This window comes from Podarcis raffonei, chromosome 14, assembly GCF_027172205.1.
Source record: "Podarcis raffonei isolate rPodRaf1 chromosome 14, rPodRaf1.pri, whole genome shotgun sequence".
Classification (NCBI taxonomy): Eukaryota; Metazoa; Chordata; class Lepidosauria; order Squamata; family Lacertidae; genus Podarcis; species Podarcis raffonei.
The window spans coordinates 36337942-36364945 of NC_070615.1; the positions used below are offsets into that span (position 1 = coordinate 36337942).

Here is a 27004-nt window from a genome sequence, read left to right on the forward strand (position 1 = left end):
GCAGCCTCAAATCCCCCCCAGCTCCGCGCATGCTTACTTGGAAGCCCACCTCGCGCTCACTCGCGGGGTGTTTCTGCTTCTTCCAAATTAGGACGGCAGCCGCGGCAGTGGCAGCTTTTCCTCAGAAGAGTTTCCCGCCCAAACCGCCCCCTGCCTCGCGCTGGGCGGGCCTGAGGGCGGGCCGAGGAGCGAGGGGGGCCGGGCCGCGCGCGCCTCTTTCCCTTCCCCTCGTTTTCTCCTCATGCCCGCAAAGCTGTTGTTGCCGCCGCCGCCAACACGGCTGGAGCGGGCGGGATGGAGAAAGGAGGCGGTGGGTGTCGCCCCCCGTGAATTCTTCCTCAGTCGGTAGGAGCAGCAGCAGCAGGAGGAGGAGGAGTCTGTGGTGCCAACGGGTATGTTGCCGTCCCTTCAGTCTGCACGTCCCCAGACCCGCCTGAGGGAAAGCGAGAATAGGCTTTGCCGCTTCCATGAACCCTCATCCCGGCGGGAGGGATGGTACTACTGTCCCCTCCGCCTTTTTTGCCTTTTAAAATCGGTTCTAAATTCAGCTTTCCTGAAACTTCTCTCCGCCCCCGCCCCCCCGGCTGGCCGGGGATTATTTTACCAAGGGTATAATATGAGATCCGTATCATCAGCCGCGAGGGAAAAGCGCTCTGTACATGGTCAGAGGCGTCCTTGGTCTCTCGCTCAAGGCAGAATATACTAATTCCTCTTGGTTGAAAGCAGAAGGTATGAGCTTGGAGGTAGGGATGCCAAGGCTGAAGTTTGCGTTTTTCGTGATTCAAGAGGAGGTCCCTGGTTCCTTTGTGGTGGAAAGCGTTCTCGGCATGTTCAGAGGCACTGTCGTCTTCCAGTACTTTTTGTGCGTTTCGGCAGACCTGTTAACGCAAAATAAATTATGGGGCAGAGCCTTGGGGTGGGGAAGCTTTTAAAGCCCAAGGCTTTGGGGGGGCGGCAAATGCCAGTGGTTGGCAAGCCTTGACGGAAATGTGAGCTGAGCAAAAAATGTGAATTTTTACCTCGGTACAACAGGCCAGCTTGCTACACATGCTTGTACACTTCTGTTTATCCTCCATCCATGGAAGCAAGAGGCGTTATCAGAGTTCAAGAGCCGGTGCGGTTAGAGTGTTGGACTGGGGAGACCAGGGTTCAGATCTCCACACAGCCATGAAGCTCACTGGGTGACCCTGGGACAGTCACCGACTCTCAGCCCTAACCTACCTTGCAAGGTTGTGGTTAGGATAAAATAGGGAGGAGAACTGTGTGTGTAACCTTGAGCTCCTTGGAGGAAAGTTGGAACAGAAATGTAAAAGTAAGTAAATAAAATGCTCCAGCCAGGCCGAAAGAAAAAGAAAAAGGTGGAAAGCAGGGCCAGAGGAAGAGCCTTGGAGGGCCACACTCTGCCTGTGGGCCTGAAAGTCTCCGCCCCTCATTTAAGTTTTGTCAGTAGGTGAGTTAAAAGCAGAGTGTATTAATGGTGTAGCAGCCGAATTCATTGAGGTGGCAGTGTGAGGGCAATATGTTCAAGGCTTGGAACCTGGTGACTATGGCCTAAGTGGCACAATCCTGCTTTTCTGAGCTTTTATGTGGAGGAGAGAGATGGAGAATGTCACAAAGTCATTATTTCACAGCCCACATTTGACTATTAGCATCTTTGGCAGGGTGCCCAGCAGAGCATCATATCTCATGGAGTCTCCACTAGATGTGCACTTGATGTACCGGTATTTTGCTTGCCAGATCACCCCCGCCCCCAACCCTTTAGCCAGATTTCTGTTAGGTCCCTGGGGCATTAACAGCAGTCAAACATGTTGGACTTCCATGGTCTCTGTTCCACTCTCTTCCTTCACCCTGCTTGCTGTTTTCCCAAAGCCATGCCATGCCCCTCTGTGCTTCTAGTCATTGCCCAGCTGTTGAAATCTAACAAAGGCTTAAAAAAACTTTTCATTTTTTCCCCTCCCACAGAAGATATCTGTCCTCCTCACCCAGCATTTGGGGGGGGGAGTGGGGGGAGGAGGAGAGATCTTACCAATTGGAAATCATGCAGCTGCAAGGCTAAAATCCAGGACTCTGAAAAAGCAAGAACTGTGCTGTTATAGATGCCCCATATTGCTTATTTTAATAGCTTGTGTCTCATTCCAAAGCATTCCAGTTGATGTAGATTTCACAGCTCAGGAGTGTACCTTTTTTTTTTTTTTTGCAGTTTTGATCCTTGGGCATTTTTTAAGTGGTTGAATATATTAAGCCAATTTTCTTCTCTTTCCCAGCAAGCCTGGTTATCCCCTTTGCCTGCTTCATGCTGCTTGCGTGTGCCTTGGCTCTTGCTATTTGGCACTAAGTACATGCATTTCCTTTCTGTGTAAATTCTTTTACTTTCATGGTGTGTGCGATTTGGTTTACTTTGCAGAAGCTTTGGAGAGAAGCAGAGAAATACTTGTTTTAATCCCTTGGAAACCTCTCTCCTTCCGCAGCCATAGCATTTTACATGGTTTTTTTTTTTTAGCAACTATGTATTTTTGGTTTGGCGGGCTGTTGATAGCCACTTCTTTTATCTCATTTCTCTCCACACCAATGTACACCCCCAAACCCAGAAAGTGCGAAGTTTTTCTCCCTCTCCATTTCCCCAGCAATTAGGTCTGTGTTGTTGGAATGCTGCTTTGGGCTCCTGTGAGAAGGCAGGCTTCCTGCTTTCTTGTCCAAATATTCAGTGGGGAACATCTCGTCCGGAGCTCATGGAACAAGTGAGCAAAGCTTGCTGGTTTAATAAGGAACAGGGAAAAAGAGAAAGAGATGACCAGAATTATATGAACCTTTTAAAAAATCAAAACAGAAATTGAGTACATGCACGTACTTGGAAGCAAGAGCTAGAAAGGGCTAGAAGAGCAGGCATCTCCAAACACCCCTATTGTACCTAAAATGGAATGTAGATTCCCTGGTTCTGCACCCAGAAGCTGATTTCAGCAGGTACTGTGCCTCTGAACACTTTGATGTTCTTGTGCCTCTTCAATAGTTATGTGTTGTTTTTTCAGATATTTGCTGGTTTTCAAAGAGAGATTTTCCTGTTATGTTTGAAGTAGCTAATTGGGTAGCAAAACACTGATGAAACAGGATGACTTAATGCTCTTGTAATGCTTTTTTGCTGCTCTGCTTCTTCTGTACTAACAGAATCTGCTTATTTGAACAGTCAAGAGCCATAGTGTGTTATGTATATGAATTGACATATACTGTCCTGGGAATTTCATTCCTTAGATAGCAACATTATTTTAAGTTCCCATTAAGGAAGGTTTAGTTATCCATTTATAAAATAGGCTTTGCACTGAAATTATTTAGCTTGAATAGAAACAGGTTCACTAGTAATCACAGTATATATTTTAGACTAATAGATTCTTTTTTAATCCATGAGGTGATTCTTCTCACCTTTTATTTTTTTAAAATCTCTCTTGAAAATATTAGGTCTTCTAAAGAGAAGCTTCAGTAATAAATGTTTGTATTCAACAGCTTATTCCTGATTATGCACACTTTTCACTCGAGTGGAATGGACCATTTTGGATGTGTCTTCTCCAGGCTGAAGTGACATCCTGCCTGAATTTGTCAGTGTGCTCTCATATTTTAGGCATGTGTAGCTCTTCACACCTTTCAAGTGTTGTTGGTCTACAACACCCATTATCCCTGACTATTGGTTATGCTGGTTGGGGCTGATGGGAGTTGGAGTCCTACAACATCTGGAGAGCCTCAGGTTTCTCACTTTTGGTTTAGCGTGACATGCAAACATACCCACTGTCTTTGGGTTACTGAGCAGCCCTATGGTATCCAGCAGCATAATTATTTGTGCCATCAAAGTTAAAACATGTTTTGGTACTTTGCAGTCAGGTAGAGTTGCCTCATCAGGGACGCGGGTGGCGCTGTGGGTTAAACCATAGAGCCTAGGACTTGCCGATCAAAAGGTCGGCGGTTCGAATCCTCATGACGGGGTGAGCTCCCATTGCTTGGTCCCTGCTCCTGCCAACCTAGCAGTTTGAAAGCATGTCAAAGTGCAATTAGATAAATAGGTACCGCTCTGGCGGGAAGGTAAACGGCGTTTCTGTGCACTGCTCTGGTTCGCCAGAAGCGGCTGTCAGGACTGGTCGTTGTCCTCTTCAGATCACCACACAAATGCTTCTTGTTCTTTTATAAAACTTTTTATTGCGTATTAACAAAACATTCTTATAAACGGTTCTTAAATATTATTCCTCAGAGTCACTTCTTTCAGATACCTTCTGAGCTCTGCTTCTCCATGACCAGCCACTCTCAAAATGGCGAAGGCGCCCTTCCCTTCGCTTTCCCGCTCTTTTTTCTAACCTCCTGGCTAGAGCTGGCTTGTATCTCCCCTCCTCCGAATCTGAGCTAGAACTTAACCCTTGCCTTTCCTGGGAACAGCCGGTCCCTCCCTGTTGTTCCTGTTGCTCTCTTCTCTTCAATTCACTGCTCTCCTCCCCTCCTTGGGGAATGCTTTCTCCCTCTGGGAAACTGGAATCTCCTAACTCTAACTCTTCCCTGACAGCGGCTTAGTCATGCTGGCCACATGACCCGGAAGCTGTACGCCGGCTCCCTCGGCCAATAAAGCGAGATGAGCAGCGCAACCCCAGAGTCGTCCACGACTGGACCTAATGGTCAGGGGCCCCTTTACCTTTACCTTAGAGTTGCCTCTGTGCCTTCCTAATTAGAAAACACCCATTTACTATTAATAGTGGTTGACACATATTTTGCCTCTATGACTTGTAGGCCAAAATGGCTATATCAGGGGTAACCATCATGGTGTCCTTCAGATGTTGTTGGGCTAAACAACTCCCATTAGCCCTGGCCAGCAGGTACAGTGGTCAAGTATGATGGAAACTATATCCCCACATCTTCTGGAGTACACCACAGTGGCTAACCTTGGCATATAGGTTGGCTTGCAAGGCTGTGCATCTCAAACAGCTTCTTGAAAGATGAGCTCCTTTTGTAACAGGACTGTGTTCCATGACAGTGGGAACAGGGATCAGCCCATGATGTAGGGGCCTAGGGTTAAGTTCAGTAATGTTGTTAGAGTACTAAGTTTGTGGTGCGAAACATCCAAAGCTGCAGTTCCAGACAAACATACCTGGAAGCTAGCCCCACTGATGTCAATGGCACTTTCTTCTGAGTACATAGGATTACACTATTAATCTAGGATTGTATTCCCCCCCCCAATCTACCTGGGAAAATACTGATGTTAAGTGCTTACTAGAGGTATGCATGCAGTCAACTGTCAAGCTGGCTATTTCAAAATGAAGTGCAGTTTCTCAACTCTGCAGCCAGCTGCATAGCTAGCCGCTCGGGTGCCAGGGCAGGGTGCGCCACGGAGCCTACAATGAGTCTGTCCGCCGCATCCCCCTCAGCTGTAGGGTGGCTGAGGGGGAGGCATCGGGCAGACACAAGCTCCATGTTGCCATTTTGGGCAGTGCAGAGCCGGCAGGTGCCCGAGCCACTGAGTCACTCCCAGGAGAGGTGTGGCTTGGGCGTGCTGCCCAAGCGAAAGTGCCACCCTCTGATGTGTGGCGACCAGTGTACCCTGCCCCCTAGCTATGCCTCTATTTGCAGCTCCAGGTCAAATGCAGTTCTCCTTTCTGTCTTCTCAGGACACTTCAGAGGACTGAAGAAGAGGCCAGATGGAGGAGTTAATCTCCCAAACCCTACTGGTTCCCACTAGCTTGCTGCCTTCTTATCTCCTGTTTTCATAGACCCAGTTTCTACCCTCCATTCCTAGACCCTTCTGTATCTCTTCTGAATCAGAGTACCTCAGATGAATGAACCATAGCTGAGTAAGAGAGCACATGCTTTGCTTGCAGAAGGCCTTAGCTTCAGCCCTGGCATCTCCTGCCTGAAACCCTGGAGAGATGCTTTCAGTCATCATAAAGCTAAATAAACCCTGGAGAGATGTTTTCATGCATCATAAAGCTAAATAAACCAATGGTCTGACCTGGTGTAAAGCAGCTTCCTACATTCCTAATGGTATCCACAGATGCTTCTACTTTACCACTCTGAAATTAGGGCACCTCATTCACTCACACCAAAAAACTCATCACTTTTACAATGTAGTTTACATAGAATTTCATTGTGTCTCAAAAAACCCGGTTGAATCTTGTCAAGTACTTCTCACCTCTCACCCTTTGTATCTGTCAATTCACCTGCTGCTTTGAGACCAATTAAAGCTGTCACTTCAGGTGATATACATGTAATGGTTTGGGAGAAATAATAGTTTATGACTTGAAATTGACTTTATAAGGCTGGGCCATATAATCTGTGCCCCCCCAATAGTTTCAGGCTGCAACTGCCATGATCCTTGATCACTGATCATGTTGACTGGGGCTGATGGGAGTTCCAACAACAGTTGGAGGGTCAGAGGTTCCCTCATTTCTCTTAAAATATTACACCGTTGTAGTCCTTAATGTGAAAATACTGAGAGAGGGTTAATTTTTGTTTTTAATGACTTTCTCAGCATTTATGCAATTTCTGGGTGAAGAGATAAGAATGTAAACATTATTAAGAACTAGTGTGGTTAAGTGATTAGACTGTCTGGTCCAGGGTTCAAATCACCACTCAACCATGAAGCTCACTGGGTGACCTTGGGCCAGTCACTGCCTCTCAGTCTAACCAACATTGCAGGTTGCTGGGATTAAACTGAGAAAGGGATTAAGTAATTTTTTTTAAAAAAACAATTTGATACATACACGTGGCAGGTAAATGTACTGCACCTACTTATTAAAAGGGAATCTGTGTAAAATATATTGGGGTTGTATTCCACTAACATATGGAGAATAGATAAAATTAGTTTGCCATTTCAGTGGGTTTTCTGTGGGTAAAAGTTAGTGTAATATAGTACAGTACAACTTTCAGTACATAAAATCTGGCCATAGCATCTAAATAAGGCTTCTGCTGCAAGGCTTGTGTCAAGAGTGTTCTTGAAAAGTTTTATATAATTCTGCCTAGCTAGAGTTACTATGATATGACACTTTTCATTGCTTCTGCAAAGAGCAAAGAAAACATGGCCTTTCTCTTAGTCATCAAATGTCAGCTAGACATTTGCCAGAATCAGGAAACCTGAATTCTAGATGCCTCTGGCCACTAGAAAGATATTTTTTGTTCGTTATGGATAATATGCCAGGATAAAATTTTAAGGGATGAGAAATTTAGATGAGGATAATTAGTTTGTGGTAGTAAATGAAACTTATATGGAAGAAAAAATGATGTAGCTCCCAGTTAAGGTACCAATGGATTTTTCTGAATAAGTTTCAGTTGTGCTACAGGGCTGGTTGTGGGATAAAAGCTGCCTTGGCTGCCCTGTGGGGTGATCTTGCTGGGAATGAATGATGGGGAGAGTACAATATTTTGGAATGTTTTTACCTAGTGTTTGTAATTATATTAATGTGTTTGCTGCCCTGGTCTTCTTTGGGAAGCAGGGTAGGATATAAATTGGGGGGGGGAGAGGGAGAATATTAACAATAACAATAGTATTGATTATCTTGGATCTCTGGGTAGCTTTCAATAGCATTGCCCATGGAATTATCAGTAGACTAGTTGAGCTGGATGTTCAAGGTGCCATTGGTGGTGATTCTGCTACTACTTGGATAACTGATTCCAGAAGTTGGTGCTGGGGACCATTTATTGACTTCTTGGCAGTTAGGCTTTGGGATGCCCTACGATTCTCTACTCTTCTAACTGTAACAGTTGCATAAAACAGTTGGAAGAGCTCATCCCAAGATTTGGTTTGAGGCACCACCACTGAGAGCCAGTTTCATCTCTTTTCCCGCATCAAATTTAGGTGAGTTCTAGGTCTCCTGAGCTGCAGAGTGTGTGCAGTAACAGTTAGGATGAGGGCTTATAAGGTGAAACTTGGTCTACCCCTGGTGGATGGTTCATCCACCCTAGTGAGTGATGTTAACCTTTTCTGAAAAGGATTGCTTACTGATCCAGCATTATCACTTGAGGCCCAAGTGGCCTCTGTCACTACGAACCTTTTATTTCCCGTGGCTAATATACCGGCTATGACCCTTTCTGGATGTAGATAGCATGGCCACAGTTACCTCTCATTCAAATTAAACAGTCTATTTTATATGGGAATGCCTTTGAAAATGGCATCAAAAAATAAGGCTGGAAGATTTTTATCTGGGTCTGGTTGATTTGGTGTATTGTATCAATGCTTTATCAGTTGCACTGGCTTCCAGTCTATTTCTGAGCCCAATTCAAAGGGCTATTTTTGACCTTTAAAGCCCTTATTGGCTTAGGATGAGGGTAACTGAAAGATAATCCTCTCATATATTTCTACTCAGACTTTGAGATATTATTCAGAACTCCTGTTCCAGGTGCCTCCACCAAATTATATGAGTCAGGTAGCTTTTTGTTGTGGAACACCTGCATAGAGAGGCTTGACTGCTGATTCCTTTATGGTCATTTTGGCACCTGATGATGATGATGATGATTTCAGGCCTTTAAAAACCTGCAGTATTCACTTTTAAATCCACTGTTTATCTGTTCTGTATTTTTAGTTATGCTGTGAAACTGGATTGCTGACTGTTTTATGCTGAAATTTGTTTTCTGTATTTTATTATTTTATGAGCCCCCTGATGACCTTTGTTGTGTTGCCTGTATAACTTCCACAGATAAACAAGTTCTATATGTACTGTGTGAAAGATAATTAGATCAGGGGGTTTCAAACTTCCTTAAGGGAACTCTTAAACATTTCTCATAAAATTCCTGCACACTTGACATTTTTTAAAAAGCTAGTACAGTATGGTATATTGGTTATAGTGTCTGACTAGGATTTTGGATAACATAGTTCAAATCCTCAGCCATCAAGTTGACTGGGTAAGTTTGGGCCAGCTTCTGTCTCACAGCCTAGCCTGCTTCCTCTGCTGAATTCTGCACACCAAGGTGCTACCAGGCTGTTGTCTGACCAGCTTGCTAGCTTGCTGACCTTGGAATGTTGTAGAATGTAGAGGATTACAATAGGGTACTGACCAGACCTGTTGGACCTCCTCACTACCTGTTTGCAATGAGAGTATGTCAGAGAATTGTGCTTTTGTTCAGTTGCAACTACGTTATATGTTGGAGGAGAAGATGCGTTGTTGCAGACAAGTTGTCATTCAAGGAAGTTGCCATTATTTGACCTCTGATAAGCTTCCAAGGAACTCTGGGTTACAGTTTTGTAAGCCGTTGGCTTAGAATGGTTATGAAGTCAATCATCATTTTTTCACACTCAGCAATGCTTTGTCATTGCCAGTTTTTGCTATATTTCAATGACATTATTTGAACTCAAGGGTATTAAGGCAGTTGGTGGAGGTAGAAAATTGCTGCCCCCCCCCATTAGTAAAACATTTTTTTGGGGAGGAGTATTGTTGCTTGTAGTGTGTACATTAATCCCACATTTACCTCTGGTAAACAGCTTTTGCAAGTTATTTTTATTACTTCTAGAACCTGTGAGACTAGAGTTGACATTAGGACAAAATTAATTTGTCTGTACAAAAGGGTGCAATTTGTGTCTCTGCTTTTTTAAAAAAATGAGTGTCTACTCTCTAGCTCCTTTTACTTAGAGATCTGGCATACTGTTCAAAGCATTTTTTAGTTTAAAAAACTTGAATATAATGTCTTCTATTGATTTATATAACTTGAAACCAAAATTTCTAAAACAGTTTTGCAAATGCAGTAGATATTGCCCATTCTAGTTCTACAGTGATTTCCAAAAGGCAGATTATAAGAGGCTTTATCAGTGGGTTGCTAGACTGGCAGTAGTGAGAGTAGAAAACAATGCAGCACAGGGGGGTTAATGCACGACTGATATCTGTATCAGGGATAGTCAAAATATGGATTTTTAATAAGGACAGAAAGTGGTGGGAGTGGGGAAACTAGGAATCAAGTATGTTACTGAAAAATTGTGAAAACAAAATTGCAGGGTTTTTAGGGGAGGAAATATTCCTAATAGGTTTGCAAGCATCATTAGAGATGACTATTTTTAACTTATGGGCCCCCAACCAAATTGCCTCTAATTGGAAACTGAGATGTGAATAAAAATAGATGTGCACCTTAACATCTTGATGACTCTTGGCATGCAAGTGGAGCTTCTAAAATATTATAGGCACAATGAGGTATGTATTACCTCATTATGAGATGCCCACCAAATAAACTTGGTTGTGTCTTCCTGGTTCTTTGAAATGTTATGTTGATAGAATCCATTATTTTTTGATTGCTTGTTTAAAATTGTATTGCAGACAGCTGCATACCTAGACACTGTGGCAGGTAAGATTGTTTCTTTCATGCAATAAACCAGAATAGCTTTTAAAATGAGTTACTGTTTTATCTTGTTTAAGCTATTGTTGTCTCTCATATATTAATATAGCAGCAGATGAGATCACTATGCAATGACGGGCCAAATATAAAATGGGTCAGTAAATAGGTAAGTGGGCTAGTACATTTTTATGAATCTGGATTCAATACCTTTTGATGATTTTGTAAGCCTCATTTAAAGTACAATTTTAGGCTGCACCCATATGCATATCTGTCTGGTAGTAAATTCCACCTAAGTTGGTGGGACTTGAAACCCAATTCTATGCATAATTAATTATGCCTAAGGTCATTAATTTATTTTATTTAGCAATTAATCAGTTTATTTTATTTATATATCCAACTTGATTTACAAGGCAGCTTACAAATCAGTCCTTTGCATGTCTACACAGAAGTCCACTTGTGTTCAGTTGCATTTACTCCCTATGAAGCATGCTTAGGAATGGTGCCTAAGGCTCAGATCCTAGGCATGCTTAGGAGTAAGCCCCATTTAATATGGTAGGATCGCTTTCTGAATTAACATGCTTAGGATTGCACTGGAAATGATGATACAGCTTTTAGCTCATATGGAAATAAAAATGAACTGAAACAGAACTGCAGGATGCAGTTAATAAAATGAGCAGTAGCAAAACCCATACTGTACTGTACTGTCAGAAAGTAGGCCAACAAAAATGGAATGAATTGTTATAGCAACAATGATAGCAAAAATCCACAATAAAAATGAAAAACAATAGTCGAAACAATGAAACATGACATTTGATAAGCAGAAACTAAAGACAGAGAATAACAGCTCAATTCAACAGGAGAGAAATTGGCAAAAACTAGTCCCACAGATGTTGAGCAGGTTGTATAGGCTCTGAAAAAACCCCTGCTTTAACCTCCAGGGAGATTCACAGCCTTGATGGTACTGCTGAAAAGGTTGTGCCCTGTGTTAACCACCCACTGCATCCCAAATGGTGGTGCAACTTGAAGCAGCAACTCTTGAAAGATCAGTATGGATGAAATAGGAGGCAGTCAATGGCCTTAGGTGTGCCAACTTTGCATAGGGTCTCTGTGTTACTTGCAATTAGGTATGCATGCTATTGGACTGTCATGGTAGTATTTTATTGAACATAGTGCCTTGAGTCCTATACAACACTTGTCTGAGGTAAGTTTTAGTAGGACGTATTTCTAGTAAAGATTGCTTTGCATAGCTCCACACTCAGAACATGACTGTAGTTTGCTGAAGTCATTTTGAGCCAAGAGGCCTTTAGAGCTTGGTGGCATTGGTTCTGTACTGAATCAACTTGCTTCTATCATGGATGGCACTTTGTGTACTTTCCCTTCTAATCCTTGAAGTTATATATGTAAGAGGACTAAATGGTGGCCTTTAAGTAACTAGCTACGCTACAGAAAGCATGAAATGTACTGAAAGCTCATCTTCATATAAGCTGCTGTCTTATGTACAAAGTTCACATTTTCAGAAATATGTCATTCAGCAGGACTAAATTCATGCTCCTCTTAGAGCTGTAATAATTGCTTTTATGAGCCAGCTGCAATGATAATTTCAGAGCTTGGGTGTTGTGCAGTAATTATCAGCATATGGTTTTCTTGGGACAGGGAATTGCAAGGTAGTGACTCTGTGGAGAGTTTGAAGGGAGGTGGTAAGGAATTAATTTCTCAAGTAGCAGGGTTTAATTTGAGCCATGGCCTACCTCTGGAAGAAGAAGTGATGATAAAGAATTTGCAGAGGGCATTTCTCCACAGTCAGCACACCGGGTGGCTTTCAAGCAGAGGGAGCCCTGGAACATACTTCAAAAATCAAGCAGCGTTTTAATAGCTGTGGTAGCCTGATAATGAAAATTGAGGAGGGGACATATTTCTGTGAGATCCAGAGACATGTTGTTTGTATAAGGAACTGTGCTTAATTTATGCTTTCTGACAAAATAAAATAAAGGTTGCATGGACACCCTGAGCTAAACAATCTCACACTTTTACAAGCACCCAGGTTAAGCCTTCTAATAACTTCAAGTCTTTTTGCGTGCCCACAAAAAGCCTGCATTCTCCTCTTCTGCCTTCTTCCTTTGTTAGCTAGCATCCCAACAACCTACCTGTGGTGCCAGGGAAGACAGTTGAAGTGGGTGGTAGGATACTCCAGCTCCATTGTGGAGCATCACTTCCTGCTAGGGAGGGCCCTGGGACTTCAACTTTCAGAAACCCTAATGGGAAAATGACTGTTTTATTCCCACAAGGGACAAGGTCATTGGACTCTCTCTAGTAGAAATTTAAGTGAATAATGCTTTTTCATTAGAGTTGATAAGACTGATGATCCTAGTCCTTCCTGTGGTGGAAATGGTTGTCCCAGCAGAGAGGATTAGACAAATTAATAGAATCATAGAGCTGGAAAGCACCACAAGGGTAATCTAGTCCAACTCCCTGCAATGCAGGACTCTGTTGCCCAATGTGATAGCCAAGAGTTGAGAATTCACTATTCTATTCTACACTTAGGGTTGAATTCACTGAGTGACCTTTGCCACTTCACATCTCACTCCAATTTTCAGTTTGCAAATAATACAGACCTACCATTTGGTCTTATTGTAAGGCTTAGCAGGCCTACACGTGCAAAGCCCTTTGAACACTGCAAGTGTGATGTAAATACTAAGAATTATTACTACTCTCTCTTGAAGCTAAGTAAAAGGTCAGTGATTTAGGAGTGTTGTAATGAGAGTTGCTGTATAAAACATGTTCTTCTTCTTTATCTGCAGATTACATCTGGCTGCATCTCCAAGTGGCATCTAATGCTATCTTCATAGAATGATGTTCTTGCTGTTACAGAAGAATGATTTTGTTTGGTAGAGCCTCACAAGTGGTCCCAGAAAGAGCTGTCCAATATTTGATGTTTTCTCGCTAATGGTAAGTTTCTCCAAAAGTGGTTTACTACATTACTTTATTTATATAACTAAAAACAACCCCAGGAAGTCGTCCCCCCATAAAAAGCACATTCTTTAACGTATTAAATAGGTTGCTCTGTAGTGGTCAGGTCCTGCTGGTTTGAGTTCAAGACTGAGGCTTGCAATTTGCTCCACAGCTGGCTCCTACCTGCCTTGCTAAAATGTCTATCTGAGCCCATTGTAACATAGGAATTTCATGGACCGTTAAGGGTGAATGACTTTTCTGTTGTAAAAGAAGCTGTCCTGGTTTAAAATCTGTTCAGAGCACATGGTTTAGACTATCAAGGTGCTACTACAGATTTATATTGAATAATCAACACCAATACTTTTCTGCACTGCAAACCCTCCCCTTAAAAAAAACCTAGTTGGCAATAGGATTTCCTGAGGGCTATCTTAAGTAGTAAGTGGAGGTGGCAGGTTGTGCTTTTCCTTTCCTATGCCTGGTTTTTTCCCCCCTAGCAAAGACCTGTTGCCCCTTCCAGCCACTGTTGTTTCCTTCACCCCTCCAACATTAAATGTTTCTGGGGTGGAGAGAATGGAGGAGTTGCCTAGTAACAGTTCATGTACTGTAGTACAGCTTCTGGATCAACTGATTTTCAGGATGTTGTTAGTGTGAGAGAGATTGTAGCAGAATGGAAGGAGAGAGATGCAACTTAGAGAAGAGAAGGCAAGATTAGGAGGTGATGGTCAGCTCTTAAGTTCTTGCCTCTCCTCTTCCTCCTCCTGGGTTGTCAGCTAGGGGCCAGACATGATGTAGAGGCTGTCAGTGGCTAATTTCTGTTTTGAACTGAATTACCTATCATGTTAAAGGCACTGCTGTTATAGATCACAGGTAGCATCTTTTAATGCTATAATACAGGCAGCAAAGTTACCATTTTGAATTGTGAGATCAATACAGGAAGAGTTGTTCCCTTTTTAAAACAAAAACCGTAATTGAAAGGGCATGTTACCCTTGCAGACACTTACTGGATGAGGACTGCTTTCCATGATGCAATTTGCACTTGAAATAACATTTCTACAAGTCACCCCTTGGGTAGGATTTATGCCCATGCCTAATTCAAATCAGACATGAGTGCCTAAAATCTGGAGGCATCCCATAGAAATACATCCTTACTGCCTTGCAATAACTCATGGGAATGATTTGCTGATGGACTCCTATGAGTAAAAATAATACTATGGTGAGTCTGCCTTTTCTTTATATTTGGAAAACCAGCTTTTATTTAACTCTGCTAATTCACCAATGCTTGTGGAGCATTTCTTACTTTTCTCCCACTCCCACCATCCACATACATTCAAAACCTTCTAACCACTGCCACAAATTGATATTATTCTGTTTACAAAAGCCTTAATCTATACTTCAGTTGGTTACATTTAAGACTTATGTTTGCTGTAATAAAGCCACTGTATTCTTCAGGGGTGGCCTGGGATGTTTTGATGCTCTAGGCAAAATGCCCTTTCACTGCTGCCCTCCTGACACCCTGACACCTGCAGATCCAGGCCCCCTCTTTGCCCCTGCTGTCATGACTGCACCACTACCAGCTCTGCAGTCTTAGCAGTAAGAGCAGGAGTGCTGTGGTGGCAGCAGTTATGGTATGGGTGTGCAGGGCTGGCAACGGTGCAATGGGGTGGGTGGGTTGGGAACTGGATCTGCTGCCTTAGGCAAATTGCTTGACCTCGCCTCATGGAAGTGCTGGCCTTTGTATCTTTAAATGACACTTAACAGTTGTTTATATAAGTCTGGTTCACAAAGTGTAGTTCTTAACACTTTTTAACTTGCATGCCATTTACCCTTAGTCCATCTTTCACAGTCATTCTTACCACCAGGTGGACTTCAGCTAGTTTCTTTTGAGCCAGATTGCAGGCATTTGTCAATGTGCTCAGCTTCAGAAGCTCCTTGCTGAATTCTGCTCGCTGCTCAACACCCTTATATAGACTCAGCAGCCTGAGAGTCCTCAACACCACCAAGACTGTCAGCGCAGGCAGGGAGAGCTCAGGGCTGCAAGGCAGGTGGTAGAATCCCTAATCTGCCCCAACTACCCAATGCCAGGAACACACACTCTAACCCCCCCTCCACCCTCAACTGGACAAAGAGCCTGGAGAGAGAAAGGGAATTTATATAGACTACAGCAACTCCCCCTCCCTGATCCTCAAGTCTGCCCTGAGTACTCAAGTGGGCACAGCTGGATGAGATCCACTCCGTCCTGTTCAACCATCCTGGTGTCAATGATACAGACCAGAACGGCCTCCTCATCTATATTCAGATCATGAGAGAGTTCTTACTCAGAGCTGACCTGGCATTCAGAAACAGTAGACCTGGGGGCTGGCTGATAGGACAACTGCAATTCCCCAGGTTGGAGGAGGGGCTGGCATATGATGCAGTCACTGACTGCATGTGCCGTATGCCCCTTACCTGGCCTCTCCCACCCATCATAGCATACCTCCCTCTGCCCTAAACCACTCTGATTGCTCACTACTCTTTGTTTCTCAGGCACATCCTATGCGCCTTTATTTAAAAAGGAAAAAACCTCCAAATTTTAACACCCACATGTTAAAGCCATTTAAGAACAATTTAAAACATTTTAAACAGTTGGGGTATTCAAAACAGTAGCAGAGCCCCATCCGAAAGGCCTACCCCAACCCAAGAGATTGTTCCAGCTTGTTCTGCAGCAGCCTTTTTGTAGCTGGAGTGAGTTCTCTAGCACTCACATCAAGATGTAGCATAGCAAAGACTTGGTTGGGGGGGGGTCACACCAGCTATCTAGCCTCATTGTCACAAGATGGCTGATATTATTATTATTTGGGGGTATTGGGGTATGCTTTTATGTTTTTGCTCTGGGTGCTCATGATTGACTGCTGAAGGCTGTGGTCCAGCGAAGGAAGGCCCACAAAGGCAGGGAAAAGGCATAGTACCAGGGTTTGCAAGTGTGCCTTAAGGCAGTAATGTGAATGCAGACCCACACAATAAACGTCTTTCCTTCACTATCCCTCAGCTTACATGTGCTTTTACGGTTTGACGTTGTTTCTGTACACCCTCAAATTAATGGCTCATGGTTTGCCATGTCAACTGCTGTATAGGTGAAGGAGATGAATGTAGTTGGAGTGCAATTACGAGCCTGTGGCCATCTGGTTTAAGTTCCTGGAGCATAATCTGCCTGAAACAAACTGTACACAGTGTTAAAACATTCTGACAGAAGTCTAACCTTTAGCACCTGCACTATGTATTCTAAGTATGGGTGTTAAAATTTCTAGCTAGCACCCTTGGCTTTTTTCCTGTAATAATGCTGTGGAGGATTGCTTTTATCTTCATCAGTGAAACAACACTTTTCTTCTTGCTATTGAACTATATCTATCTATCTATAGTGGATAATAGTTTAACATTTATGTGAAAGACTTAGTTGTCCAATTCTAGTGTACATTCTTTTGTGAGGTACAGGATGCTGGCTGAAGTTTAGATCTTAAAATATTGGATCTTCTGTTTACTGTTAATTCAGAATGCCAAGCTAAATAGTACAGTGTATGGATTTTCCTACATCTGCTGGCTATGTGAAATAAAATTTTGGAAAATGGCTATAAAGATAATAAATATGTAAAATCCATACCTAAACCAAATTGGTCAGCTGGATTTTGTTGGATATTAAACCTCAAAGTATTAATGTACAAATTATTGACTGCAGCTAGAATTATATTTGCAAGATTTTGGAAACTGAATAGCAGAGCTCCCATATACCAGGTAAATAGGAAATGTTATAACTAAAGTTAGTTTCTTAAAATAAAATAAAACAATTTGGTGAAACATGAGAGAATCGTGGTAGAATATCTGCTGTGATATTAATGCAGCTTGTTTAAACATTTTAAACCTAACATTAAGAGATGCTGCAGTGTAATTAATTTATTTACTGTGTATGAACTGGACCCACTTGATATGGGTGACCTAATGATCCCATTTGTTAATGGTAAACTCATCCTCTAAGTGTAGATCCTTTTGGAACTAAAATAGCATGGGGTGGGGAGTGCTGGCAGGTTTGAGGAAGCCCCCAAGGTTCCAGAATACAAAAAATTATCAGGAAACCTTCCTAAAATATGGGTATGGGGGGGATGAGATAATTTGAAATTAGTTGTACCTTGGTTGCCGAACGCCTTGGAACTCGTACGTTTTGGTTCCCAGACGATCAAAAACCGGAAGTGAGTGTTCCAGTTTCCGAACGATTTTTGGAAGCCAAACATCCACCACGGCTTCCACTTGTCTGCAGCCACAGTAAACACATACAGATGTATACAAAATTATTCACAAGTTATATTAATTTATATATAATAGCCCAGGTATACAGATAACGATAAAGGTAAATGACCCCTGGACAGTTAAGTCCAGTCAAAATGACTGGGGTGTGGCACTCATCTTGCATCAGGCCAAGGAAGCCAGTGTTTGTCCACAGGCAGTTTTCCGGATAATACAGATAAAAGAAAAAAGGGACACCCAGTCTTAAAGTCTAGGTAGGTGGTCAGACCAAAAAGGCAAATGGCAATTCAGAGGTCTTGAATGTACTTGTTGACTCCACAGAAACATGGAAAGATTTTGCTAAATTTGAGTTTAGATTAGTGTCATAACAATATACAGATTCAAATTCTGTCCTAAGAAACTCAGAGATGGCCATAAGAAAGCACTGAATACTGGGATCAGTGAGTATGGCCTTAGCAACATGCTCTATCTAGACTGCATTTGGGTAGCCCTTAGCAGTTATCAAGCTAGGTTTGCTCAGTGTGGTCATAGTGCAGCAGTCTTGCAGCTGTCCCTAAATATGTCATTTGCTTTGGCTAGTTACATGTAAGACAGCAAAGCATGTGACTGGGATAGTTGCCTTTGAGGTTATAGAGAAGAAAAAACTCAATAGCTATGACCATATGAGCTGGTTTGAGACCTATGGAGCCAGAGAGCTTTGTCCATTACTTAAGATGTCCCTAATCATGATTACAATTATTAGATCTATTGAAGCATGGAAGTGCTACTGACACATGCAGAAGCCTGCTCAGCCCCCACCTTGGTCCTTTTCATGAGAGGCTCTGAAATAACAAGATGTTCCTTAAATTCCTATGAATGTTGAGGTTGTTTTACTTGCTGGTTTTCTGCCCTTTTTTGCCTTTAGGGTGACTCTAGTTGGCTGCCAAGAATTTTGCACCCTTTTCAAAAGGAAAGCTGAGCTTGAGCATTAGAACTGGCAACCCAATTATTCATGACAAGGAAGCTCATTCTTACATACTAGCTTCGTTTAATGAAAGGTGTCCCCTCTTCCCTTTTCACGGATTTGCTTCACATCAAATGCTTCTCCTCCCTCCCCCATTTCTCTCAGTTCCCTTTATCTGACTGACAGCAGAATTCTAAACATTAGCCTAATATGCTTTCCTGTTTTTATTTTTACATCCTCTGTTTCCAGTGATATGTCGCCTCATCGTTCCCAGAATATATTCCCTTTTGCAGATGCTTCCTGCTCAAGTGTTTGGGGGAAGAGGGGATGTGAGACTGGTGAAATCTGCATAAAGAACTACTGTTCATAGCCATATGATACAATGTTAAGAGCGATGCTGTATAATATGCCTTCCTTATTCCAGTAAAATTAAAATTAATTCTAATTAAGTGCAAGTTAACCTCTGCACCCATTGCTAATGAATGGAATATGCGATTAACTTACCTTGCGGTGATAGAGGTTTTGTAAAATCACTTTGAAGTAAAATGTCACTGTGTATGTATCTTGAATTTTTAATCTGTTTAACTGTTCAGTTCTCAGTGAATTATTTGGAAGCAGCAGTTCTCAGGAATGCTGCCTTGTTTGCAAACAAGGGTTGTATCCAATGTTAGCCTTACACTAATTTGGGCTCATTAATTTCAGTGGGTCTACTCTAAGTTATCTCTTGAGAGAAACAATCTGACACCATTCTGTGCTCAAACTATGGCTCTTGGACAAGCTTGTAATGAGCCGGTGATGTAACTGCATTTGTATTTACTGAAGGCTGTTTTCACTACACAACAAGTTTTATACCTGCACCATAGAGTTCAAGGCAATAGTAAATTTCATAGTCCTGTGTGAAGGTACTGAAGCTGCCTGAAAGATCAGCACGTGCTTTGTCAAAGGGTAAAGCAAAATACAGTTCTGATGAAGGCAAGTGCTTTTGTGTGGAAATGCAAATCTTTGAATTTAGTAACAATGCAGTTCTGTGTTTTATTAGCAATAGATCCAGTTGTTTTTTTCCTGGGATGTCAGCCATCATTTCTCTCACAGGAGCTGTAAAGCAGAATCCTCGTCTTTCAGTCCCCACTTTGTATTGACCTCCCATGTCCAACACTTAATAGTTGATGTCTTCATATTTCAGAATAATGAGGAAGTAAGGAATATTTTTTTGAAGAAATGGAAGAAAGTGTGAGGATGACTGGGGTTAGATATCTGCCAGAAGAAGACACTGCCTAATCATCAGGGTCAATGAAAACAGATGTTTGCTATCCTTTTCCAAATGTAAACAAAAAAGAACATTAACAGAAAAGCATTTTCCTCCACAGATCTGCGAGGTAGCCTGCTTCTCACTACAGTGGCTGACAAATAGACCCTGATAAAAGAATGGAGATAATCAAGACAGGTATTTTAATGCTTTGACACAGGTTATGTTTTCATTAACATCCCATTATTTTCTATATGCACAGCAGAACGGTCAGAAAGTAGTTTCCCGGATATGCAGTGTGAGAAAATAGAAGTGGATTATTCAAAAATACTTATCCTGGTTTGATTGGCATGGGACTTCCCCAACATGTCACTGGCTCAACACATGTGGCAGGCTACACTCTGGACATTGTATTTTCAACTGGACAGGAAGAGAGTGATCTGAAAGTAGGGGATATTCCTGTTGAGATTTAGGATTTCAGCACCTTTTCCCCCTTTGTAGAGCCAAGGGACCTTTTAGGCTGATAGATCCAATGGGCTTCCAGATGAAACTGAGAAATTTCCCAGCTATTATGACAGGCACTTCAGTCGAAGCTCTTGCTGACCTCTGCAACATCTGAATGGCTTAGACCATGGACAAGAGCACCCTCTCCCGCTTCATGGAGCCCACTTGGCTCCATGGTATTCTCCAGAGCTTAGTGTGAGAAAACAAGCTGGAAGACGGCTCAAACACCAGCGTAGGAAAACTCAAGTTGAATGAAATGGAACATTGGTGAGAGCTCATCATTGAGCCTACCTAGTGGCAGTGAACTCCATTGTATCTTTATTGTGCCATCCAGCAGAGCTTTTCTGGGTGGTCCAGAAGGAGCAGTTTGGCCCAAAGGAGGTGGCAGAATTGACGGTAGCGTAGCTCTTTGTAACTTGTTTGCAAAGCATTTTGAGAATAAAATAACTTGTGCTCACAAGGATCTTGACTCTGCTTTTACAGCAGACAAATTTGTAGATGAAGCAGATGAAGGGGTGTCAAAAGCACTGTCTGGTCCAGTTGTGCTGAATGAGTTTCAGTTGGTAAGGCATGAGGATGTGGCCAAGGTGCTTGGATCAGTCAGGGCGACCACTTGCACTCTGGACCCTAGACCCTCTTGTTGATAAAAACTAGCAGGCAGGGGACAGCTGCCTGGGCCGGGGATAGGCAGGGGTGTAGCTAACTGCTCTGGCACCCAGAGTGGCGGGGGCAGGGCGAGCCACCCACGAGGGTGGGGTGAGCCGCCCCCGGGGGCGCTGCAGTGATGCTGCAAGAGTGGGTGGTCCCTGCCTGTTTGAAGGAAGCAGTGGTAAAACCACTCCTCAAGAAACCTTTCATGGATTCAGAAAATCTAAGTAATTGCCAGTCAGTTGCCAATTTCCCCTTCATGGGCAAAGTCCTTGAGCCAGTAGTCGCAGATGAGATCCAAGTGATTTTTATTTTGATCACTTCCCTGTGATTTTCAGATGAAGGGCGGTATACAAATAGTAGTAGTAGTAGTAGTAGTAGTAGTAGTAGTAGTAGTAGTAATAATAATAATAATAATAATAATAATGATGATGATGATGATGTTCTCTGTTTGTAGGAGAGACTGTATGTAGTGCCTTTGTAACTACTTCTGTAGTTTATTACTAGAAGACAGGGACTGTCTTTGTTATCCTTTTCCAATTTCACCCATATTTATCTTGTATACTTCTCACCAGTTACATCCTTCAATTTGTCTCACTCTCCCTACATCTTCATAGCACACCTTCTATGCACTTGTAAAGTGCTTTAAAACTAAGCTCAACTTCCTTTCATACAGAGATCTCTGAATTACCAGTCTACATTTCTCCAAGGTGCTTAACACTCCTATGGCTGCTGGTTATTTTTGCTTCTTTGACTAAATAGCAAGAAGGAACAGTATTTTTTACATAGTTATGTGCCATTAAATGCAATTCTGTATGTATTTGGGGGCAGAACTTAAATCTGTTCAGAGATATCTTCTAGGGATATGTCCTCTGATTTGGGAGCCTTGTTGGAAGCCGCCCAGAGTGGCTGGGGGGACCCAGCCAGATGGGCGGGGTATAAATAATAAATTATTGTTATTATTAAGGAAACTGCTGTAGCCAAAAGTACATTGTTGCCAGTACATGAATGCCAACCATGAGGGTTGGCATGACAATTGAGATTTTCATCATTTCCAGGACACATCCTCTGATTGCAGGAGTTGCACTTAGGCTGTAAACCTGTGACTAGATTGTATGCTTTTAGACTGGGGATTTATGTGGTTGAATGCTTCCCCATACCAAACTGCCTCAATCTTGAAAACTGACATGCCAGGTGGAAGTCTGCTATTCTCCCTGACATGCTTGTGTTTTCTATGTGCAAAAAATTTGTATGTGTGTAAGAACATCCATTTTGTGAGCTCCACCAGCAGTCAGAAGTGGTACAACCCAATTCCAAGTGCATTTAAATATTTATAACCTGCCTTTTAAGTCCACTGAAGTCAGTGAACAAAATATAAACATAAAAACACAATAATGTAGTATTTTAATAAAATATTATGTTAAATAGCTATAATGTTGGCTACCCCTGCTTTAGGCCTTTAAAAGTCAAAACCAGTACTTTCAATTGGGCCCTAAAATGCATCAAAATAATATACGTTTTGTAGATGAAATTATTCTCCTTTAGAGCTGCATAATTCTTCAGTTTGTGTAGAAATTTTGTATTGAAAGATACATTGTTTACATTAACTTGTATGCTGAAATAGAGGAATTTATATGCAGAGTTTGTGGTGTCGTGGTGTTTTATGTGAAACTCAAAATTATGTTGTATTAATACACTCCAGCTGAGGTTTTTAATAGGGAAGTGTTTGTCTTCGCTTGCTGCAATGCTAGCTTTCATAACGGAGAAGAATGTGAACGTGTGCCGCTCCTAGCTCTACTCTGTGCTGTCATGGACTTTTTGCTTGCAGTCTCTTTATTCAAGTGCTAAGCCTTTGTTTATGAGCTTTTGAAAGGATTATAGCTAGAAGTGGCATAATGTTCTTGGCCTATAGAAGAACATGCTTGGAAACTTTGCATAATTAATCTAAAAGGGAGAGGGCATCCTGCCAGTGATGAGGTGGGAAGTGAATGTTGTCCTTTCTTTCCCTAGGAAGAGTAGGCAAGCAGAGAGTTTTTCTGTTAATTCTTCAGAAGGAAAGCAGTTCCTTCCTGGAGACGTTTTTCACCTTTCAAAATCACTTTTGTATAGAAGAGTGCATTTGTTGGTATTTGTTAGATACTCCTTCATTAATGCTGAACTTGGTTAAACACTGGTGTTACTAGTTTGAAGGTGGTTAGTGTCCTGGGGTTGAGAATCAAAAGACTTGTCTACAATTGCCACTCAGTTCTGTCTTCAGAAATGCTGTGGGAAAGGAAAATGAAACTCTTTAAACCAGTATTGGTTGCATTGCCAGTATTTTGGGGAGACAGCCAAGTGTTGTGGTGCAGGCTGCCAGACCTGGCATGAAAGCTCATGATTGACTGTGTATCTCCAACTGAATGCAAAGAAAGCGTGAGTGCAAAATGCTCGGGAATTTTTGTTACTTTGAATAAGCTTGCAATCTTATCCAAAGGCAAGCTTTTGAGCTAAAAACACATTTGATAGCATTTCTGCTCAATTGGGCAACATCTTTATTATGGCCAATCAACATGTCACAAAATAGTGAGCAAGCTTCTGAGATTTCCAGGACTCTATTAGGTTTGATGGTTAGTTCTAATAAAGGCATTGCCTTTCTGTGGATTTTGGAATTTTTCCTATGACCAACACCTTTATGTTAGCTAAATTGTTCATTTAATTTTTAACACTTCTGTCCTCAAATATATTGAGAGCAGGAAATTCTTCTGTTGAGGTATTTGAGAACAAATGTAGTCTATGTTGCAATGTTTTTGGCACCTGGTGAAGACCCTGTTATTTCCCAGGTCCTTCAATCTTAACTGGTCAGTGTTTTCAGATCTTTTGTACAATTTCAACCTTAGAGTTTCAAAATTAGAACTAACAGAAATGAAACAAAGTGGAGTTGGAAAGAATCCCCAGGGTCATCTAGTCCAACCCCCTGCAATGCAGAAAACTCAACACAGAATTCATCCAGAATAAAACCATACTGCACCTTGCTTAGCTTTGAAAATGTGCTAGCAGTTTTATTGCCGGACCACTAAGGTTCCTGTGTTCTTCTGCAGGTTTTTGAAATATCCATAGAATCATATGGCTGCAGTGGGTTATGACCTTCTTGCGTTCAAACTATTGTTGTAACTGAAAGAGCTGATTGCATTCTTTAGCTCGTTGAGGGAAGGAGGGAGATCCAGCTCTTCCAAAACAGGCAGAGGCAATTGCTGTACCAGAGACCATGTTTTCCTGCGAGTACAGTTCTTGATAGTGTTCTGTCCATTGTTTCATCTGCTTGCTGCAGTCTGATGATCTCTCCAGGCAAGGTTTTCAGCAGTACAGTTTTCCAGACCGTTCGTCCAAAGACTGTCTTCATGCCTTTGTACATTTTGTGAGTGCTGCCACTATCAGCAGTGAGTTGAATACTCTGACACAGCTTTAGCCAGTAGTCATTGGCACATTGTCTGGCAATCCACTAGGCATCACTCTTTGCCTTTCTCAGTGCAGCAGGCATCTTCTAGCAGGGAGCACACTTATTGTTGTTCAAGTTGATGGCTATCCTTCACTCCTGTGAGAACTAGTTCCATATGTAGTGGTACCTCGGTTTAAGAACAGTCCTGTTTATGAACAATTCGGTTTACAAACTGCAAAACTGTAAGTAGTGTCCTGGTTTGTGAACTTTACCTTGGTCTAAGAACAGAATCAGAACGGTAGAAGGGCAATGGTGGTGGGAGGCCTCATTAGGGAATGCGCACCTCGGTTTAAGAACGGTTTTTGTTCAAGAATGGACTTCCGGAATGGATTAAGTTCGTAAACCAAGGTCCCACTGTAACTATGTGCTGATTGAAGAAGTACTTTCTTTTCTTTGTCCTGAATCGTCCAACATTCTGCTTTGTTTGAATTCTATTAGTTCTGATGTTATGAGAAAGGGAGAAAAACTTTTCTTTATGTACTTTTCCCATTCTTGTCATGCCACCTCTTGCTCGCCTTTTCTCTAAACCAATGGTTTTCAACCAGTGTGCCGTGGCACCCTGGAGTGCCTTGAATGTTGGTTAGGGGTACCATAGGCAACAACACTGATCTCTGTCCCTGTTTTCTTCCCTCCCTCCTCTGATGCCCTTCCCAATGGCTTGCACAGCTGTTTGTTACAGCAGCCCTGGCTACAAACTCCCCAGGTGAATGGTGCCTCTGGGGTTGGCCAGGGGCTGCTTCCCAGGTTGCTGTGGGGCAGTGTGAGGGGAGCTGTGGGGCAGGGAGGGGATGCAGCTCTCTTTGCGGGGTGGGATGCAGATCAGAGACCAGGGGTGGCAACAGCAGCTGCCCAGAGGACTCCTAAGAAGAGGGGAGAGGAGGCTGAGGGAACACTCCACAAGGGAGGGTGTGATTGCTGCCAACTCAGCAGGCAAGGGGTGACACAACTGGGCTCCTGAGCCCCACAGAGGTGTCCCAGAGAGAATGTAGTCGGTCAAGGAAGCTGTGGACCCAAAAAGGTTGAAAAACTGCTCTAAACTATCAGGTTCAAGCTGCTGCAACTTTTCCTCATAGGGGAGTTTCTTCAACATCTTAATCGCTCCTTTCTGAACCATGCATCTCCCTCTTTCCTTGTATCCATTGGTACTGTGCCCTTAGGCAAAGTCACAACAAAGAAGATCATGTTTTCTGCTGGGCAATATATCACATTGCTTTCTGCTTGTGGAGCTTTGCCTACTATGAGGGTTGTGCTAATCAGATGTTTAACTGGCTTCAGGCAAAGGAAATTAACAATATTTCATAGAATTGTAGAGTTGGAAGAGACCCTGAAAATCATCTAATCCAACCCTCTATAATGCAGGAATATGCCTCTGTCCTTTATGGGGATTGAACCTGCAACCTTGGCATTATCAGCACCACACTAACCAGATGAGCTAAACTCACCAAGGCCTTTTTCAGTATTCAATTGGTTATAGGTAGTGGGACCTAGTATTATTTCTTTGGCACAGAGAACATTATCATGCTGGTTTAGATCCTAGTTATATCCTTATGCCTTCTGTGCATTTATTTGATTTATTTTAGTACTTATTTTCTGTCTGCATTCCAGCTGCTGTCTCCTTTTTCTTTAGCAGATTCTGTAAAATATTTCTCTGTTGTAAATAGGAGAAATTGTCAATTGGTACTTCTTATATTTACTACTGCTATTAGAAACAGGAAATGCAAACAGATGTGATTTTCTTGATATAGGATTGCTTTGGGTAAGATCCCTTTGATCAAATCTCTGATCCTAGGAAGAGACTTCTAGGTTGCAGGCAAATTTACAAGAGGTATTGTATTAAAAATTTCCTTGTACAGCAGCACAAATAAATAGAAAACAAGGGCAGAGAGCAAGCATCATGCTATGAGAAGAAATTGCATCTTTGATTTGCAGGCTCCCCCCTTGCACTCCTCAGGAAACTCAGGCTTTGCTTGCTGACACATTTGTAGACAAAGAGTTTCTTGATGCTTTTCTCTTTATAATCCTTTGCCCGTGGGCAACTGAACTAATACTCGCTGACATGCTGGAAGGCTTTTTCTCCATGTTGGTAGAATACAGAAGTTCCTGACTGTTCATGATGGTAAATGTCTTTGCATGTCTTCTCCTCTCCTTCCCACCTCCCTGAATTCATTTTTGAGCCAGGCAATTACAGTGGTACCTTGGGTTAAGAACTTAATTCGTTCTGGAGATCCGTTCTTAACCTGAAACTGTTCTTAACCTGAAGCACCACTTTAGCTAATGGGGCCTCCCACTGCCGCCGCGCCGCCACGGCGAGATTTCTGTTCTCATCCTGAAGCAAAGTTCTTAACCCGAGGTACTATTTCTGGGTTAGCGGAGACTGTAACCTGGAGCGTCTGTAACCTGAAGTGTCTTTAACCCGAGGTACCACTGTAATTGTATTTTGTATGTACAACCTGTGCAACAGGTAATTTTCTGTATTTTTATTGAGGAAAAATGTGAACCAACAATTTGTGGGCAACATAAAATCAGATGCTTATTGAAAGGCAATAAATGATAATGACCATTAGAGAAGCCCTTTTCGTGAAGTCCCTTTTAATTTCTTATTGCAGATAGGATGGATAAAAATGATACTAAAATTGTGATTTTTAAAAATAAGAAGCAGCAAATACAAAATTTCCTTCAAATGATAATG

At 42.3% G+C, this 27004-nt stretch overlaps 1 protein-coding gene across 6 annotated transcripts in view; it reads left to right on the forward strand.

Annotated features, from left to right (window-relative positions):
* The first annotated feature begins 282 nt into the window (after positions 1 to 282).
* The window catches only part of LOC128401994 (ankyrin repeat and fibronectin type-III domain-containing protein 1-like), a 315884-nt gene continuing 289162 nt past the window's right edge, over positions 283 to 27004 (forward strand). For 4 of the 6 annotated variants that reach the window (XM_053365682.1, XM_053365690.1, XM_053365687.1 and 1 more), the window contains exons 1-3: positions 283 to 392; positions 13077 to 13224; positions 19810 to 19886. The gene's annotated coding sequence lies outside the window, so the exon portion shown is untranslated. Of the gene's footprint in view, positions 393 to 603; positions 744 to 13076; positions 13225 to 19809; positions 19887 to 27004 lie in introns of those variants that run through there. The other 2 variants (XM_053365684.1, XM_053365685.1) reach the window with 2 other exon arrangements.